The sequence below is a fragment of the Carcharodon carcharias genome, chromosome 4 (assembly GCF_017639515.1).
Source record: "Carcharodon carcharias isolate sCarCar2 chromosome 4, sCarCar2.pri, whole genome shotgun sequence".
Taxonomy (NCBI): domain Eukaryota; kingdom Metazoa; phylum Chordata; class Chondrichthyes; order Lamniformes; family Lamnidae; genus Carcharodon; species Carcharodon carcharias.
In genome coordinates, this window is record NC_054470.1 from 19,108,156 (window position 1) to 19,127,806 (window position 19,651).

The window sequence follows — 19,651 nt, forward strand, 5'->3', positions numbered from 1 at the left end:
GGAGAAACTTCTTCACTAAGAGGGTGGTGAACCTTGTGGAATGCTCTACCACAGAGGGCTTTGGAGGCCAAATCACTGAATATATTTAAGAAGGAAGCAGATAGATTACTAGACTCTAAAGGCGTCAAGGGGTATGGGAAGAGAGCAGGAGCATGGCGTTGAGATAGAGGATCAGCCATGATCATATTGAATGGTGGAGGAGGCTTGAAGGGCCGAATGACCTACTTCTGCTCCTAGTTTCTATAGATATACAATATATAAATATATATATAGAGTGAGGCAATTAGATGGACTGATTGCTCTACAGACAGCCAGCATAGACTCGAAGGGCCAACTGGCCTCCTCCTGTGCTATAAATACTCTATATTATAAGAAAGACTTGAATCCATATACCGTTTTCACATTCCCAAAATATCATACGGTACTTCATTAATTTATTATTTTTGAATGCAATCATTGTTGCTATGTCGAAAAATGCAGCAGAAAGTTGCAACAAGTTTCCACTCAACAAACTAGATAATGATTGGACAATTCCATTTAATTGTGGGTGAAGGAATAAATGGTGGCCAGGGTCCTGGGAGAACTTCATTACTCTTCTAATAGTGCCTTGGCATCTTCTGTGCCCACATGTCTGGGAAGGTCCTCAATTTAATGGCTCATCTGAGAGACATCACCTATGACAGTACATCACACCTGGGTCTAGAAATGCGGGTGTGCAGATTGCTCAGGGAACAATCCCAGCAACTAAATGGTGAGACCTGAGGTACCTTGAATACAGGGCCTCAGGCCTCACTTCCATTAACCCAGCAAGCTGCTGAGGGAAACAGACACCTTGGGCAGTAAAGTGCAATGGAAAATGGGGCCACTGCTGACATCACAATGGCTCTCAAATAAATGAGGAAAGAAGGCAGACAAACTGGAGACACTGTTGGGCCAGGAGGTTATGGTAATGGGGGCTGTGGGAGGTGTGGCTGAGTAGAAAATGACAGTCATATATATTTTTTACCTTTATACCCATGTTTTAGCAGAGAAAATAACAGAGATGTTTTTATTACTAAATTTATCCATCAGGCATTTTTTTCAATTCCTCTTTCTTCACTTTTTTAAAATTGATTTTTCTCTTCCTCTCCTGAAAGCAATGACACCACTCCTGGGTACAAGCACATGGCAATCAGATATTTGATATTGAGCTCCCCATACCCAAGCCCAAATCTTCTTTCATACTAAGAACAAAAGTGGATTGAGAATTGTTACAGTCATGTCATATGTCCATAAACTTTATTGGGAGATGGACACTACTTTTAAAAGCATATGGAATACAGACACTGTACCTTCACAAAATGGACTCCAGGAGAGTCAGGTGACTTCTTTGGTGATTTCTGGTTGGACAGAGACATGTATAAACATATCTCTGCGAAGTTAAAATGCTAATGGCCTTCCCAGGTGCTGACTATCCCTCGCTGTTTCAATGGAAGAGACTTAAAATGACAATGGCTTCCAGACCTGCCGGCCCCAAGAAGATGGGATTTCAAATAAAGTCATTCAGGAGGGTAACCATAGCTGGAATGTTGATGGGGTATCAAACACTCCTCCATTGTGTGTAAATTACAAAACAAGAATAAAAATACCTGGAAAAACTCAGCAGGTCTGACAGCATCTGCGGAGAGGAACACAGTTAACGTTTCGAGTCCATATGACTCTTCAACAGAACTAAGTAAAAATAGAAAAGAGGTGAAATATAAACTGGTTGAGGGGGGCAGGGTGGGACGAGTGGAGCTAGACAGAGGGCCGGTGATTGATGGAGATAGCCAAAAGATGTCATAGACAAAAGGACAAAGAGGTGTTGAAGGTGGTGATATTATCTAAGGAATGTGCTAATAGGTGACATTAAGGGTAGAAAGCAGGACGAGCAAGGTACAGATAGCCCTAGTGTGGTGGGGTGGGGGCAAGGGATCGAAATAGGCTAAAAGGTAGAGATAAAACAATGGATGGAAATACATTTAAAAATAATGGAAATAGGTAGGAAAAGGGGAAGGAGAGGGGAAGTAAAGGGGCAGGTGTTGCACCTTCTGCGGTTGCATGGGAAGGTGCCGTGGGAGGGGGTTGAGGTGTCGGGGGTGTTGGAGGAGTGGAACAGGGTGTCCCGGAGGGAATGATCCCTGCAGAATGCCGCCGGGGGTGGGGTGAAGGGAAGATGTGTTTGGTAGTGGCATCATGCTGGAGTTGACAGAAATGGCAGAGGATGATCCTTTGAATGTGGAGGCTAGTGGGGAATAAGTGAAGACAAGGGGGACCCTATAATGGTTCTGGGAGGGAGGAGAAGGTGTGAGGGCTGATGCGCAGGAGATGAGCCAGACACGGTTGAGTGCCCTGTCAACCACCGTGGGTGGAAAACCTTGGTTAAGGAAGAAGGAAGACATGTCAGAGGAACTGTTTTTGAAAGTAGCATCATCAGAACAGATGTGACGGAGGTGAAGGAACTGAGAGAATGGGATGGAGTCCTTACAGGAAGTGGGGTGTGAGGAGCTGTAGTTGAGGTAGCTGTGGGAGTCGGTAGGGTTGTATTGAATATTGGTGGACAGTCTATCACCAGAAATAGAGACAGAGATGTCAAGGAAGCAAAGGGAAGTGTCAGAGATGGACCATGTGAAAATGATGGAGGAGTGGAAATTGGAAGCAAAATTAATAAATTTTTCCAGGTCCAGACGAGAGCATGAAGCAGCACCGAAGCAATCATCGATGTACCAGAGAAAGAGTTGTGGGAGGGGGCCGGAGTAGGACTGGAACAAGGAATGTTCCACATACCCTATAAAGAGACAGGCATAACTGGGGCCCATGCAGGTACCCATAGCCACACCTTTTATTTGAAGGAAGTGAGAGGAGTTTAAGGAGAAACTGTTCAGTGAGAGAACAAGTTCAGTCAGACGGAGGAGAGTAGTGGTGGAAGGGGATTGTTTGGGCCTCTGTTCGTGGAAGAAGCGGAGAGCCATCAGACCATCCCGGTGGGGGATGGAGGAGTAGAGGGATTGGACGTCTATGGTGAAGGGGAGGTGGTTGGGGCCAGGAAACTGGAAATTGTTGATATGATGTAGGGTGTCAGAGGAATCACGGATGTAGGCAGGAAGGGACTGGACAAGGGAAGAGAGAATGGAGTCAAGAAAGCAAGAAATGAGTTCCGTGGGGCAGGAACAGGCTGACACGATCAGTCTACCAGGACAGTCCTGTGGGTTTTGGGTAGGAGGTAAAAGCGGGCCGTCCGAGGTTGGGAGACTATGAGGTTGGAAGCTCTGGAAGGAAGATCTCCAGAGGAGATGAGGTCAGTAACCGTCCTGGAAACAATGGCTTGATGTTCAGTGGTGGGCTTGTGGTCCGGGTGGGTAGGAGGAAGTATCTGTGAGTTGACACTCAGCCTCTGCGAGGTAGAGGTCAGTGCACCAGACAACAACAGCACCACCCTTGTCAGCAGGTTTGATGACAATGTCAGGGTTGGACCTGAGAGAATGGAGTGCAGCAAGTAAATTACATCTGCTTCAACTCATTGTGTGAATAATGGAATACATCGATACTGTCATCATATGACTGGCTGCAGGGAGGGCTAGTAGCCATGAATGAATAAAAAAAGGATCCAGTAACTCACACCTCCATTTTGTCGCCATGCATCCTAACTTCTGGGAATCCTTCACAGCACCAGTTGTGGTTCAAATCGGACACCCAGTTGCACTGTAGGAGTGCAATTTAAATATATTTATAAGCTCCTGGCTTTCCATGATTGGACACTATCAGCAGCTGATATCTGCTACTGGAAAGGTTCCAGCTGGTGGGTGCACACTGAAAGCGGAATTTAATGATGAGTCTGTGCGTGGGAAATGCGATGGGCGGGGTGATGCGGGAGCCGAATTGTTGAAATTACGACAGTAGGTTAAGAATGAAAAATAAAGCATGGCAGTTGAGGATCGAGCCTCACGCCGTCCTGTGGTGGGTTCCTATTTGTGATACATTTGCATGCCGTGAATACTCATTTTCTTAAAACTTTTGGAAATTGAGTCCTACCTTCAAAATAGAATCAGCAGCACATGGGAATCTCATGACACCTGGTTCACGTTCGCTTAAAGTTGGCTTTGTGCAGTTGTGTCTGATGTGGGCAGTTGTCTTTGTTGAATTCTATGGCACAAGGGAAGAGAGCAGGAGGGTGGTCGCTTGGATGGAGGGTCAGGACTGGCAAGAGCAAGTCAGGGTGAGGGACGGTGGGGATATTTGGGTGGAGGTATGGAGGACTGAAAAAGGGCTTCCAGAGAGGATAATGAGCGGGGTTGGGATGTGAAAGTGTGCAGTGGGAAGGACCTAGCATCTTGGGTGCGGTAGGAGGGGTGGGTGAAGAAAACAAACGAGGGACCTATAGGGTGGCGTCAGTACTGTCTACATCTGGGTCCTGGGTCAAAGTCAGGGTGCTGGTTGGCAGAGGGAACGCTCACAGCCACAGTGGGGAGTTTGATTCTGTAGGATAGGTCCAGCCTGAGGTAGGGATATTCAAAGGTCTCATAAGGCAGATCACAGGATCCAACGGAAACTCTAATGATGATGTGGGGACGGTCTAGGATCAGAGGAGGAATTTCGATGAGGATGAGGGTAGGCTCAGGGGGAAGAGATGGCGTGTCAACTTCCACGATGACAGGGTCCAGGATGATGGGGAAGGTTCAAGGGTTACAGAGGAAGGGTACACACGGTAATGGTCAAGGGTGACGGAGACAAAGTGGAAGATGACAAATTGATGGTGACTCGCATACCGTTACTAGCCATGTTCAGTTTACAATGAATTCAGGATTCTTAAGTACAGCTAAGGCAAATGAGTGCAGCTTTGGAACTGAGTGCATACCTGGGAGTTTGGTGAATGGGGGATTTTAAAGTGTTAATCTTGTTCTTGAAAAATTGAGTCTAATCTGTAATTAACAGTAACTGGGAAGTACTGTGTAAGTAGACTAAGGGCAGAATATTGCCGTTGGCGTCAGGGGGCAGGCCCAAGACGCCGATGGGTAAAATGACGGGTGATGATGTCGGGTGTGCGCCCTGATATCATCATGCGTCATTTCAATATTTTGTTCGGTAGGCATACGCTGGAGGTGGTTGTGCACCTGTTGAACTGTCAATGGCCAATAAAGTCCATTAAAAAAGCAATTAAAGTTGCTAACAACACTGCCCATCCAACCTCAAGGTTGGCGGGCAGGCAAAGAGCCCAAGTGGCCTTCACGTTTTTCAGGAAACCTCATTCACGGGCGGGATGAAGTTTCCTGAAGCTTTTATGAAATAAATAAATAAACTTTCTTGACTTCACAAACATATCCCAGCTCATATGACACTGTGTTGTGAGGGGACGTGTTTAAATAATTTTTTACTTTATTATTTAAAAACTTTTATTATCCACTTAATGTCCCTGAGGAAGCTCTGTGCCTCAGGGAGATTGCTGCGCTGTTTTGCACGCATGTGCAAAAGAGCACAGACCCCGACTCTCCCTCCTCCCCTTGCCCGTACAGGTAGTGCTGAGCACTATGGAGCGCGTACTACGCTGGCTGGGCCTTAATTGGCCCGCCCGCGTAAAATGGCAGTGCACAGCTGATCGCAGGCACCCCCACCTGCTCCCACCCAGCCCCCCCGACATAGGTAAAATTCAGCCCTAAGTTTCTTTCAGCCTTAGGCAGGGCAAACACACTGCTGAGAGAGCTGAGTTGTTAATTAACTAACTGGTTGAATCTGGCTTCTTTAGCTCCAGTTTAGTTTACTATAAATTCAGGGTTCTTTACTGCAGTCAAGACAAACAAGTGCAACTTTGGAACTGAGTGCATACCTGGGAGTCTGGTGAGTGGGGAGGTTCACTGAAGATGGGAAGGAGATGTTCCTTACCTTTTGCTTTTTCTACTTTTCTCACCCTTTAGGATTTAGTTCTTCCTCAGCTACCGGAAAAGGAGCTAGCTGTTTGGTGAGTATCTGGCAAGTGGTTAAGGTGTATTCCAATCCTTGGGTTTAAAATATACGAGCTGGTGGTAAGTAGTATAAGAACTGCTGGTAAAGTTAATAAAATATATGAAAAAGGAAAATAAATAAGCGAATAATATTAAGTAACTAATTAAAACGCATTAAGGATGGTGGTGCAGGTGATGTATCAAGGCTGCAGCATGTGGGAACTCCTGGATGTCAGTGTGTGGTAAGTGTTTGTGGCTCGAGGAGCTTCGGCTCAGAGTCATTGAGCTGGAGGCTGAGCTGCAAACACTGCGATACATCAGGGAGGGGGAAAGTTACCTGGATGCTTTGTACCAGGAGGCAGTCACACTCCCTAGGATAGGGTCTTCTGATTTGGTCAGTGGTCAGGGACAGGAGGGTATGACTGCGACTGAGACAGGTAAGAGGGCCCAGAGGGCAGGAGTGCAGGAGCCTCAGCCTTTGCAATTGTCCAACAGGTTTTGAGGCTCTCTCAGCTTGTTTGGGTGCGAGTGGGGGCTGCAGGTTGGATATGCAAACTGACGATGGCACTGTGGTACAGGAAGCCATTCAAGTGGGGGAAGCAAAAAGGAATGTAGTGGTAGTAGGGGATGGTATAGTGAGGAGGACTGACACTGTTCTCTGCAACAATGCATGAGATTCCTGATGGCTGTGTTGCCTATCCGGTGTCAGGGTTTGGGACATCTGCTCAAAGCTGGAGAGGAATTTGCAGTGGGAGGAGGAGGATCCAGTGGTCATGGTCCATGTAGGTACAACAACATAGGTAGAACTAGGAAAGAGGTTCTGCATAAAGAGTATGAGGAGCTAGGCACTAAATTAAAACACAGAACTTTAAAGGTAATGATCTCCAGGTTATTAACCTCTGCATTATTACCTGAACCACATGCAAATTGGAACAGGACACATTAAATTAGAGAGTTGAAAATGTGGCTCAAAGACTGGTGTGGGGGAAGTAGGTTCCAGTACGTGGGGCACTGGCACCAGTACTGGGGAAAGTGGAGGCTGTACTGTTTCAACGGTCTACACCTGAATTGTGCTGGGACCAGTGTTCTGACGAGCTGCATAGCTAGGGAAGTAGAGGTTTTTAAACTAAATACTGGGGGAAAGGGATCAAATTTGGGAAGATGTAGTATATCAAAGAGTAGAGAAAAGACAAGAGAGAAAGGTATTAATGTAGGAAATGATAAACAGACTGTGAAATGAAAGAACAGAGAGTACAATAAGTACAAATCTAAGAGTAACTCAGCAGTTAAGGCTAGAAGTTACAAAAATAATAAAATGACAAAACTAAAGGCTCTGTATCAGAATGCATATAGCATTCAAAACTAAGATGAACTGAGAATGCAAATATAAATAAATAAGAACGATCTGAAAGCCATTACAGAGACACGCTGCAGTATGACATAGATTGGGACCTGAATATTGAAAGGTACGTGACATTTAGGAAGGACAAGCAGCTAGGAAAAGCTGGAGGCTTGGCTCCATTAATTACTGATGTTATTAGCACATTAAAGAGGGATGATCTAAGCTGACCTAAGTTCAGGAAACCAGGATGTAAAAATGGATTGAGTAAAGATGAGATGATAAAAGAAGATATAGTGGGAGCTTGTCAGAAAGGTACAGTGATAATCAAGGGGGATTTTAATTTACATATAGACTGAAAAAATCACATGGGCAAAGGTAGCGTAGATGAAGGGTTCTTAGAATGTTTTTGGGATAGTTTCTTAGAAAAGCACATTCTGGCACCAACCAGAGAGCAGGCTACACTAGACCTGGTATTTTGCAGCCAAAAAGGGTTAATCAATAACCTCACAGTGAAGACGCCCCTAGGTAGCAGCGATCATAATATGATTGAATTTTACATTCGGTTTGAAGGAGAGGAGAGTGGACCCAAGACTAGTATTTTTAAACTTAAATAAAGGCAATTATAAGGGCATGAAAGCACAGCTAGCTAAAGTGAACTGGCAAATATTAGGTTAAGCGATGGGTCAGTAGAGATGCAGTGGCAGACATTTAAGGGGATATTTCAGAATACATAGAATAGATTCATTTCAATGAGAAAGAAAAATTCTAAGTGGAGGACCCACCAACTAAAAACTAAAAAAAATTAAAGATAGTATCAAACTTAAAGAAAAAACATATAATTGCGCAAAGATGGGTGGCAAGTCAGAAGATTGGACAGAATATAAAAAAGAGTAAAGAACGATTAAAAGATTGATAAGGAAGGAAGATTAGAGTATGAGGAAAAGCTAGCTATAAATACAAAGACTGGTAGTAAGCGTTTCTATTGATATTTAACAAAGTGAGCGTTGGTCCTATAGAAAGTGAGTCTGGGGAATTAAATAAAGGAAAATAAGGAGATGGGAGATAAATTGAACAGGTATTTTGTATCAGTCTTCACTATAGAGGAAATAAGTAACATTCCAGAAATAGCTGTAAATGGAAGGGAGGGAGGAACTTTGGAAAATTACAATCACCAAGGAAATGGTGCTGAGAAAATTGTTGGAGCTGCAAGCTGACAAATCCCCAGGTCCTGATGTACTTCATCCTAGGGTCTTAAAAGAAATGGCTAGTGTGATAGTTGATGCGTTGGTTTTAATTTTTCAATATTCCCTGGATTTGGGGATGGTTCCATTAGATTGGAAGATAGCAAATGTGACTCCTTTATTTAGAATGGGAGGGAAACAGAAAGCAAGAAACTACAGGCCAGTTAGTTTAAAATCTGTCATAGGGAAAATATTAGAAGCTATTAATAAAGATGTTATAGCAGGGCTCTTGGAAAAATTCAGGGTAACCAGACAGAGTCAACATGTTTTTGTGAAAGGGAGATCACGTTTAACCAATTCATTGGAGTTCTCTGAGGGTGTAACATATGCTGTGGAAGAAGGGGAAGGGTGGATGTACTGTATTAGATTTCCAGAAGGCATCTAATAAGATGCCACATCAAAGATTATTGCAGAAAATAAAAACTCATTTTGTAGGGAGTAACATATTGGCATGGATAGAAGATTGGCTAGCTAATTGGGAACAAAGAGTCGGCATAAATGTGTATTTTTCCGGTTGGCAAGATGTGACGAATGGTGTGCCACAGGGATCAGTGCTGGGGCCACAACTTTTTACAATTTATATAAATGACTTGCATGAATGGACCAAAGGTATGGTTGCTAAGATAGATAGGATAGTAAGGTGTGAAGAGGACACAAGGAGGATAGAAAGAGATATAGATAGGTTAAGTGAGTGGATAGAGACCTGACAAATGGAGTATAATGTAGGAAAGTGTGAAATTGTCCATTTTGGCAGGAAAAATTAAAAAATGAAGCTAATTCTCTAAATGGTGAGAGATTGCAGAGCTCTGAGGTGCAGAGGGATCTGAGTGTCCTAGGGCATGAATCACAAAAGGCTGGTATGCAGGTAGAGAAAGTAATTAGGAAAGCTAATAAAATGATATCATTTATTGTGAGGGGAATTGATTACAAAAGAGGGGAGGTTATGCTTCAGGTATATAGGGCATTGGTGAGACCACATCAGGAGTACTCTGTATAGTATTGGTCTCCTTATTTAAGGAAGGATGTAAATGCGTTGGGAGCAGTTCAGAGAAGGTTTACTAAACTAATACCTGGATCTGGCAGCTTGTTTTATGAGGAAAGGTTGGACAGGCTGGGCTTGTATCCGCTGGAGTTCAGAAGAGTAAGAGGCAACTTGATGAAACATATAAGATCCTGAGAGGTCTTGACCGTCCTTGTCCTGGAGAGGATGTTTCCTCTTGTGAGAGAGTCTAGAACTAGGGATCACTTTAAAAATAAGGGGTCACCCATTTAAAATAGAGATGAGGAGAAATATTTTCTCTCAGATGATTGAGTCTTTGGGAAAGATGGTGGAAGCAGAGTCTCTGAAAATTTTTAAGGCAAAAATATAGATAGATTCTTGATAAGCAAGGGGATGAAAGGTTATCGGGGGTATGCAGGAATGTGCATTTGAGGGTATAATCAGATCAGCCATGATCTCATTGAATGGCAGAGCAAGCTCGAAGGGCTGAGTGTCCTACTCCCACTCTTAATTTGTATGTATGTATGTCTATCCAAAAACTTACTTGTAGCTCTCAAGAGCTCCGATCCAAGTGGGAGGAGGTCAGTGTGGGATGGATGGAGTTTTGGGTGTGGACAACAGGAAGAGTGGAAAATCTCACTGCTCAGCAATTGTCTGGATGAAACCCAAGTATACACAGCTTCTCTACCTTTTTGCACACAGTTCACTTGGTGGAATACCTATGGGCCTCATACTCCCAATATTCCTTTAACCTCAGGAGCAGAAGGAGAGGATGTAACAAAGGAGGGTTCTTGCCAGTCCATAACTAAGGCCACATGACCAGGACCAGGCAGCACCAGGGAGGGGAGAGTAGTTAGGAGGTAGCCATCTAGGTAAGGCATCGAAGAAGATGGTCACTGCTGTGTCAGCGTGTCTTCAGGATGCAGATATAATGCCTCCAGATGTCTGAGAAGCAATGCCAGAAACCCGTGAGACTGATCCGGGAAGTGGTCATTGAAATTTCCTGGATTCTGCAGCAAGACCTGTAGTCACATGGATTTGGAGTCAATCCCATGCCTGGAGCTCTCAAAGTGATTGAGGTGCTCAGCTTTTTCACTACAGGCTGCTTTCAGGACTCCAAGGCAACATGATTGACATCTGGTGCATTAAATTAAGATGGTGACCTGCCAATGAGTTCATCAGGTTCACCACAGATGATGACAGCTAGATGGTCAGGGCATGGGCCTTGAAGCTATCGTTAGTTTCCCTAGGGTGTAAAGGGTAATTCATTGCATTCATGTTGCCATCAGATCTCCCTGGGCACAGCCAGCAGCAAATGTGAACCATGAGGGATTCCACTCTATAATTGTCCAACTGGTTTGCGACCACAGATGAACAATCATGCAGATGTTTGCTCCTTTCCAACGAGATGTCATGGCTCATATACCTTACAGAAGTCACAGCTCCCTGAGTTTTTCGAGACCCTTTCTTGACTGATGACTGGATCCTGGTTGACAAGGGCTATCCCCTCTGGACTTGGTTGATAACGCCAATGAGGCGTTTCCATGGTGCAGCAGAAGAGCAATTCAACACAGCCCACACCTCCAACTGAGCCATCATCAAACGGACTATTAATACATTGAAAATACACTTCCACTGCTTTGACAGGTCCAGAGCGGCTCTGCAGTATAAACCACAGAGGTTTTCATGGATTGTCATGGTATGTTGTGCACAGCATAACGTGGCCATGCACTATGGCAAATCCTTGCATTGGAACGACAGGGAGCAGCAACACTCATCCTCAGATGAAGATGAATGGGATGAGCCTGAGGAAGAGGACATGAAAGTTCATAAGCCTCTGATGGATGACAGGGTCATGGACAGATGTTCCAAGGATACCAGGGACAATTCTGAGGCAGGCAGAGGAATTCAGGTGTGGGGAAAGGTCTGGTAGGTCACCCTGCTCAGGCTTCACGTGGCAAGAGCGGGCAGGTGGGCCTTTTTCAATGGCTACCTTCCTGTATCGAGTACCCCGCCTCAAGTTCTGCCCCCCCCACGAGTTCTCCCTCCCTCCCTGGTCTCTCCAGCAAAACCCCCAACCCTGTTTCTCCCCACCTCCCTCAGGCCTCAACTACCCTCCCTGCTGCACTTACCTGGTCCTGGACTACCGGACTTGGACTATGGAGACTGCTTGCAGTCCCAGTCCTGGTCATTGCTGCTACTGGCATTGCTGGAACTACAGAGCTGCCGGCCAGTCTGCTTTCTGAGGTGGAACTTCCTCCCATGTGTCATGAAAATACAATAATTTTCATAATATTATTGTGATTTATTGTAAAGGTAGGTTAATAATGGGGTTTGGATTTGTTTCTCTGTGTTTGGTTGTGTTTGTGGGGTTTTAATTGAATTGCAGACAGCTAATCTGGAGCTGTTGGGTTATCAGAGGAGAAGCTAGGTTTGAAATGCTAACTACGTAAACATGGCTTAAGTTTTAGAAAGTGAGATGTGAAGAACATTTGCATTTTTAGATAAACCAGAGTAGTGAATTTCAAAGAGATGGTGAGGCGTTAAACCTAGTCATAAGAGGCTAAGCCAAACCGTGTATTTATTTTTCCCAAAGATTACTGATAATATGAGTTCTAGGAAAGATTTATATTATGGAAAAAGTGAAATTGCAAAGACATTTTGGAACAATGGGATTTACATTAAACATGTATAAAGGAACTGAAGTTATGTATAAGGAAAAGGAATTCTAAGATCTAACAAGTGAAGAGCCTCCAGCCTCGAGGTATCAAGTTGCTGTCTACAAGAACCAAAGTTAAGAAAACTCACTGTGAATATCACTGTCCAGGGTATTGTGTGCATTGCCTGGGCCTGTTTAAATTTATTTGTTTTTACTGTTGCCATTACGGAGGTGTAACTGGGAGCGAGATTAATTAGGAGATTTAGGAGTTATTATAGTAGTAATTTGTAAACCTATATATGTGCTTAAAATTTTTTCTTCTATTAATAAATGTTTAATTTATTTTTGTAAAAACCTCTAAGTCATGGTGGGGTCATTACTACTGAATTCAAGGCACGCATCTCAAAATAAAGTATACATTGCAAAAAGTTGTGGTAGTTGTTTCAAGTTTCCCTCTGGGATTTGAGCAGCTCAGTACTTACCATCCTCTGTGCCATAACACAAGTGAGCGGCGGAAGTCCTGTCTTCAGCCAATTAATGCTCCTCAGGGTGTTAAGTGGCTGTGGGGCAGCCTGTATTGGTGGCAATGCATTCCCCACTGACTTTTCAGGTGGCAGGGCGGGAAACTCAGCCATTCAAAAAATCCTGCCCCATATGTCAACCTGGCTGTGCAGTGCAACAAACATGGGTGAGCCAGGAATTCTGACCATTCCACTTTTAAAAGGCCTCAACAGAACTCTTACAAGCTGAGATCTGGCGTGGGTCCCACACAGGTCTTTTGAAAGACCTTAGGTGCAAAATTCATATGTGTAGCACCACTTCAAATGGTGCCATGAAGGCATACCTAGCTTTCCTGGGTTCATGGTTCCTGGGTCAGGTTGTATGCCAGTCATGCCCTGTGTACTGTGCTCTGTATTCTCCAAGGGTATGTTGAATTGGCACCGTTCTTACATCATATAGGTCACCGGTTGATATGACACCTGGGATTCCAAATTTGGACAATGGAGGTCCCTGCAATTCTCACATTTGTCTATTCTTGAAAAAAGATGCTTAAAGCAGCAAGATGGACCCTGCAGTAGCATTATTTAAAGGACTAAGCAACCTGATTGCAAGTACATTACTATAGAAAAAGTTTCAAAAATTGAATGTGTCTGAAAGTACTTGGAGTGTTTTTGGAGGTGTTTTGGTGTGTTCTTGCATCTGCCAGACAGTGTTGTTGCACCTTCACAGGGATGGCAGAGGAGTACCTGCCCACACAAATGCGGCAATAGGTTTGGGGCCTCCAGTGTCAGTTCTCTGTGTCTGCAAGATGACAGTGACATGGAGCAGAGACATCAGGTAGAGCAAGTTCTGCGAAGCTGGAGTCGGATTCCTCTATGCACTTTGACATTGGCAAGGGGCTGCTTAGCAGGTCAGCCAGTGTATCCAGCATCTCAGTATGCCCATCAGTGTTCTCCTTTATGTCATTGAGGTCCTCATTGGAGTCCTCTGCAGCAGTACTTGTCTGCCTTGTCCACCAGAGAGCTGGCAAATAAAGCATCTTTTTACCCTAGGCTGATTGCAGCCTGCTTATGCCTGGTGACTCACCATGAGTTGATCCCAACTCATTGGTAACCATCGAGATAAATGCAGTACCAGTATCTGAGCTGATGCTGCAACAGATCAAGTGATGGGGCCTCTTCATCAGTGCTGTGCTGCTTTTGTCTCTCCCTTCTTCCTAGGGTTCTTGTGGCTGGGCAGGTGGCAGCTCTTGTGTCTGAAAGCAGGAGCTCAGTAGGGGAAAAATTGTGTGAGGAAAAGTGTGTGGAGTGGGAATTAAAAGGTCCCTGTCACATCATCTGCAGCTTAATCATCATGCCAGATAGCAGGATGAGGTAGTGCTCGGAGTTGAGAAGGGGCATAGGACAGGAAGGTGCCATAATTCTCAATGTTGTCAGCAACCATAAATGTTGCGGGCCCAGTCACAGCTGGACCCATGATGCACAGAGCCATCTCTGCTGTACAGCTCAGGAGATGCAGGCGTTCTTGTCCCCTGCCACTCTGCTCTGATCCCTTCTATTGCCATCTTGTCCTGCAAGAGAGAGGGCAGTATGTCAATTGTTGTGCAGCACTCTGTATGGATGATGTGCCTGCCACAGCTAAATAGCTGCAGATATGTGGAGGGAGTGAGAGGTGGGTGTGGGGGTGGCAACTGTGGTGTGAGGGTGAGGTCAAGTATCTGAATGTTAGCCGTAAGTCCCAAGTGCCAGAAAATGCTGCTGGGTGATTTATGGGAGAGTGGTGCATTGCACAGTGTCAGATATTGCCATTGTGATGGATAGGAGATGTCATGTAAAGATGTATTCACTGACTGTGAACACGCTTGTGTGGTCAACAGACCTCTGTCAGATCCTCGAATCCAGATTCTGGGAGTTGACCTGCTCCCACTCCATTCTGAGCATTTTCCTTAAGGGTCTCCTCACCTCCAACATGGCCTTAGCATCTCTCTTGCCCACTTGCACCATTATTGCCACATAATTTGTCACTTTGGATTCCCCTGCCTCTTAAATCTGTCAACAAGCTCGACGACAGCAGGGGTCCCCAGCAGTATTGTTTGCTGATCACATGGTAGATAGTCTGCTGTTTCTTAAAGGTAGGCTGCCTCTCGAAGGGAAGCTGGACAAATAAATTGATGAAATAAAAACACAAAAATGCTGGAAATACTCAGCAGAGCAGGTCAGGCAACATCAGTGGAGAGAAAAACAGTTTATGTTTCAGGCTGTGACCTTTCAGTCTTGAGAGGGTAATTCAGTTTCCAAGACTTGAGATGGTGTTCAGTTTCAAAGAATTTTCACTGCAGCAATTTTGCAAAAGCAAAATATTGCATATGCTGGAAATCTGAAATATAAACAGAAAATGCTAGAAACAAAGATAGCATCTGTGGAGAGAAACAGAATTACCTTCTCAAATCTGAAAGGTCACAGCCTGGAACATTAACTCTGTTTCTCTCTCCATTGATGCTGCCTGACCTCGCTGAGTATTTCCAGCACTTTTGTGTTCATATTCAGCGATTTATTTGTCTAGCTTCCCTTTGAGAGACAACTTGCTTTTAAGAAACAGCAGACTACCTGTACCATGTGATCAGCAAGCAATACTGCTGGGGCTTCCTGCTGTCCTAGAGCTTGCTCGCAGCTTTAAGAGGCAGAGATCAGTACTGGAGGTGTACCAGTTCGCACCATGTTCATTCAGAAGAGGTTGATATATTAATTTTGTGCGCTGCCACCTCAACCTGAACAGCTGTGGACATGTCACTCATCATGACCGTCTGCATCCAAAAATTCAGACAAACTACCAGACTAAAGTTTTCAATCCTAGAGTGAATCGATTATCTTTTGTCTGGCAGCAGAATGACTTTCTCAGAGCTGAAGACTACAATAAGTATTTTTCTTTTGGCTCAGAATAGAGCACCTCAATGGAAATGATTACAGACTGTTCTGCCTTACAAGAATGGATCAGGACCATTGAAGCACCATTGCAGGCACAGGCGGCCTAACCAGACAACGTGAACACAACTGTCCCCATAGTTTAAGGCAGAATGAGTCTTTAATGGGCATTCTTAGGTAACACACCATTTCGCTGTAACCAGTGGAGCAGAATTTCAGCACCCGTTCAATCACAACCATAGCAAACTAATATATTTGCAAAGCTCCAATAAGATTTTCAAGTTCAGTGTGTCAACCTTTGGCAGCAGAATCGACTTTTTAAGTTTAATAAAATTAAGTGCCAATTTGTTCACACAATGTTGCTGGATCTGATATTAAAAAAAACTTGTATACTCAAAACTTCATAGAGGCCTGGAGAATTTTAAAGATTGTAAAACGGTTTGTCTTTTGTCCACCTCTTCTGCTTCTACAAATAGTGGAAAAGTGGCAATCTAGACAGCTCCTTTCTGGGCTTTTTGTGAAGAATTACTATGAGTGAGGTACCAACAAAATATCCTATACACCAACACTCCTTATTTTCCCTCTGTCAATGACAATCACATCATTGTCGTAAGGCAAAGATAAAATCCACCACAAAATAAACATTCCAAACCAAATTTTTAAATGAAATCATTCCATATTACATACAATGTAAATGAATCAGCCTTGTCCATTCCCTTAGTGTCAGTCTTCTGTAAGCCTTTGCCTGTCCTAGTGCTTCTATGCAATGCTACTCTCAAAGCAGCAAGACTCTAGGTACAAGACTGTCGACTTTCACTGGGAGAGTCTGCAGATGGCCTTGAATGATAACCTCAAGCACCTCTGGGACTAGAAGGCCTGGCTCTGAACTGCACAACCTAGATATGGGGGAGATGGTGGAGTAGTTTTTAAAAATTCATTCATGGGATGAGAGTGTTGCTGGCTAGGCCAGCATTTATTGCCCATGCCAAATTGCCCTTGAGAAGGTGGTGGTGAGCTGCCTTCTTGAACTGCTGCAGTCCATGTGGTGTAGGTATACCCACAGTGGAGGGAGTTCCAGGGTTTTAACCCAGTGACATTTGAAGGAACGGCGATATGTTTCCAAGTCAGGAGGGGGAGTGGCTCAGAGGGGAACTTGTGGGTGGTGGTGTTCCCATGTGTCTGCTGCCCTTGTCCATCTAGATGGTAGGGCCGTGGGTTTGGAAGATGCTGTCTAAGGAGACTAGGTGAGTTACTGCAGTGCATCTTGTAGATGGTACACACTGCTCCCACTATACGTTGGTGGTGGAGTGTTTGTGGATGTGGTGTCAATCAAGTGGGCTGCTTTGTCCTGGACGGTGTCAAGCTTCTTGAGTGTTGTGGGAGCTGCACTCATCCAGGCCAGCGGAGAGTATTCCAACACACTCCTGACCTGTGCCTTATAGATGATGGACAGGCTTTGGGGAGTCAGGAACTGAGTTACTCGCCACAGGATTCCTAGCCTCTGACCTGCTCTTGTAGCCACTGTATATGGCTAGTCCAGTTCAGTTTCTGGTCAGTGCTAGACCCCAGTATGTTAATAATGGGGGATTCAGCAGTGGTAATGCCATTGAATATCAAAGGGTGATGGTTAGATTCTTTTTGTTGGAGATGGTCATTGCCTGACACTTGTGTGTGGTGAATGTTACTTGCCACTTGTCAGCCGAAGCCTGGATATTGTCCAGGTCTTGCTGCATCGACGCATGGACTGCTTCAGTACCTGAGGAATCGCGAATGGTGCTGAAGATTGTGCAATCATCAGTGAACATCTCCACTTCTGACCTTATGAAGGAAGGAAGGTCATTGATGAAACAGCTGAAGATGGCTGTCCTAGGACACTACTCTGAGGATCTCCTGCAGTACTCTCTTGGAACTGAGATGATTGACTCTATCAACCACATTCATCTTCCTTTGGGCTAGGTTTGACTCCAACCAGTGGAGTGTTTTCCTCATGATTACCAGTGACTCCAGTTTTGCCAAGGCTCCCTGATGCCATACTCAGTTAATGTTGCCTTGATGTTAAGGGCAGTCACTCTCACCTCACCTCTGGAGTTCAGTTCTTTTGTCCATGTTTGAACCAAGGCTGTAATGAAATCAGGAGCTGAGTGACCCTGGCAGAACTCAAACTGAGAGTCAGTGAGCAGGCTATTGCTAAGCAAGTGCCACTTGAGAGCACTGTTAATGACCCCTTTCATCACTTTACTGATGATGGAGAGTAGACTGATGGGACAGTAATTATCTGGGTTGGATTTGTCCTGCTTTTTGTGTACAGGACATACCTGGACAATTGCTGGGTAGAAGCCAGTGTTGTAGCTGTACTGAAACAGCTTGGCTAGGGGCATGGCAAGTTCTGGAGCACACGTCTTCAGTACTTTTGCCAGAATATCGTCAGGGCCCATAGCCTTTGCAGTATCCGGTGCCTTCAGCTGTTTCTTGATATTACATGGAGTGAATCAAATGGATGAAGCCAGATATCTGTGCTGCTGGCGACCTCCAGAGGAGGTTGAGATGTATCATCCACTCGATGTTTCTGCCTGAAGATTGTTGCATATGCTTCAGCCTTTTCTTTTGCACTGATGCGCTGGGCTCCCCCATCATTGAGAATGTGGACATTTATGGAGCCTCCTCCTCCAGTGAGTTTCTAATTGTCCACCACCATTTGGGATTGGATGTGGCAGGACTGCAGAGCTTAGATCTGTTCTGATCTGCCCTGAAGAAGGGTCATATGGACTCGAAACGTTAACTTTGTTTATCTCTCTCCACAGATGCTGTCAAACCTGCTGAGTTTTTCCAATATTTTCTGTTTTTGTTTCAGACTACCAGCATCTGCAGTATTTTGCTTTAATATTAGATCTGTTCTGTTGGTTTTGGAATTCCTTAGCTCTGTCTATTGCTTGCTGCTTATGCTGTATGGCATGCAAGTAGCCCCATGTTGTAGATTCAGGTTTACGTCTCATTTTTAGGTATGCCTGGTGCTGTTCTTGGCATGTCCTCCTGCAGAGTTCATAATGTCACTGTACAAGTAATCCAGAGGGGTTACTGCTGTCCTTTCCTGATCTGGCCTATATGTGACTCTAGACCCACAGTAATGTGGTTGACTCTTAAATGCTCTCTGAAATAGCCCACAAGCCACTGAGCTCAAAGGAATTTAGGGATGGGAAACAAACGTTGGCCTTTCCAGCAAATCCCACGTCCAATGATGGAAAAGTCAGATTAGCAAAGGTTGCCTAGATGTGGAGTTCATAGAATGTTTTCAGGATAGTTTCTTAGAACAGCATGTTTATTGTGCAACCAAAAAGGATTAATCAATAACCTCACAGTGAAGGCACCCCCATGTAGTAGTGACCATAATATGATTGAATGTTACATTCAGTTTGAGGGAGAGAGGAGTGGGTCCGAGACTATGTTTTTAAACTTAAATAAGGGCAAGTATGAAGGCATGAAAGCAGAGCTGGCTAAAGTGAATTGGCAAATTAGGTTAAGGGATAGGTCAATAGAAACAAAGTGGCAAACATTTAAGGGGATATTTCAGAATACGCAGAATAGATACATTCCAATGAGTAAGAAAAAGTCCAAGGGTTGGACACACCATCTGTGGTTAACTAGAAAGGTTAAAGTTAGTATCAAACTTAAAGAAAAAGTATATAATTGTGCAAAGATTGTTGAAAGGCTAGAAGATTGGACAGAATATAAAGAACAGCAAAGGATGACTAAAAGATTAATAAGGAGGGAAAAATTAGAGTACGAGAGAAAGCTAGGCAGAAATGTAAAAACAGATAGTAAGAGTTTCTATAAATATTTTAAAAAGAAATGAATTAACAAAGTGAGCATTGGTCCTATAGAAAGTGAGCACAGAGAATTGATAGTGGAAAACAAGGAAATGGCAGATGAATTGAAAAGGTATTTTGCATCAGTCTTCACTATAGAGGATGCAAGTAACATCCCAGAAGCAGCTATAAATCAGGAAATAGAAGGGAGGGAGGAACTCAGGAAAATT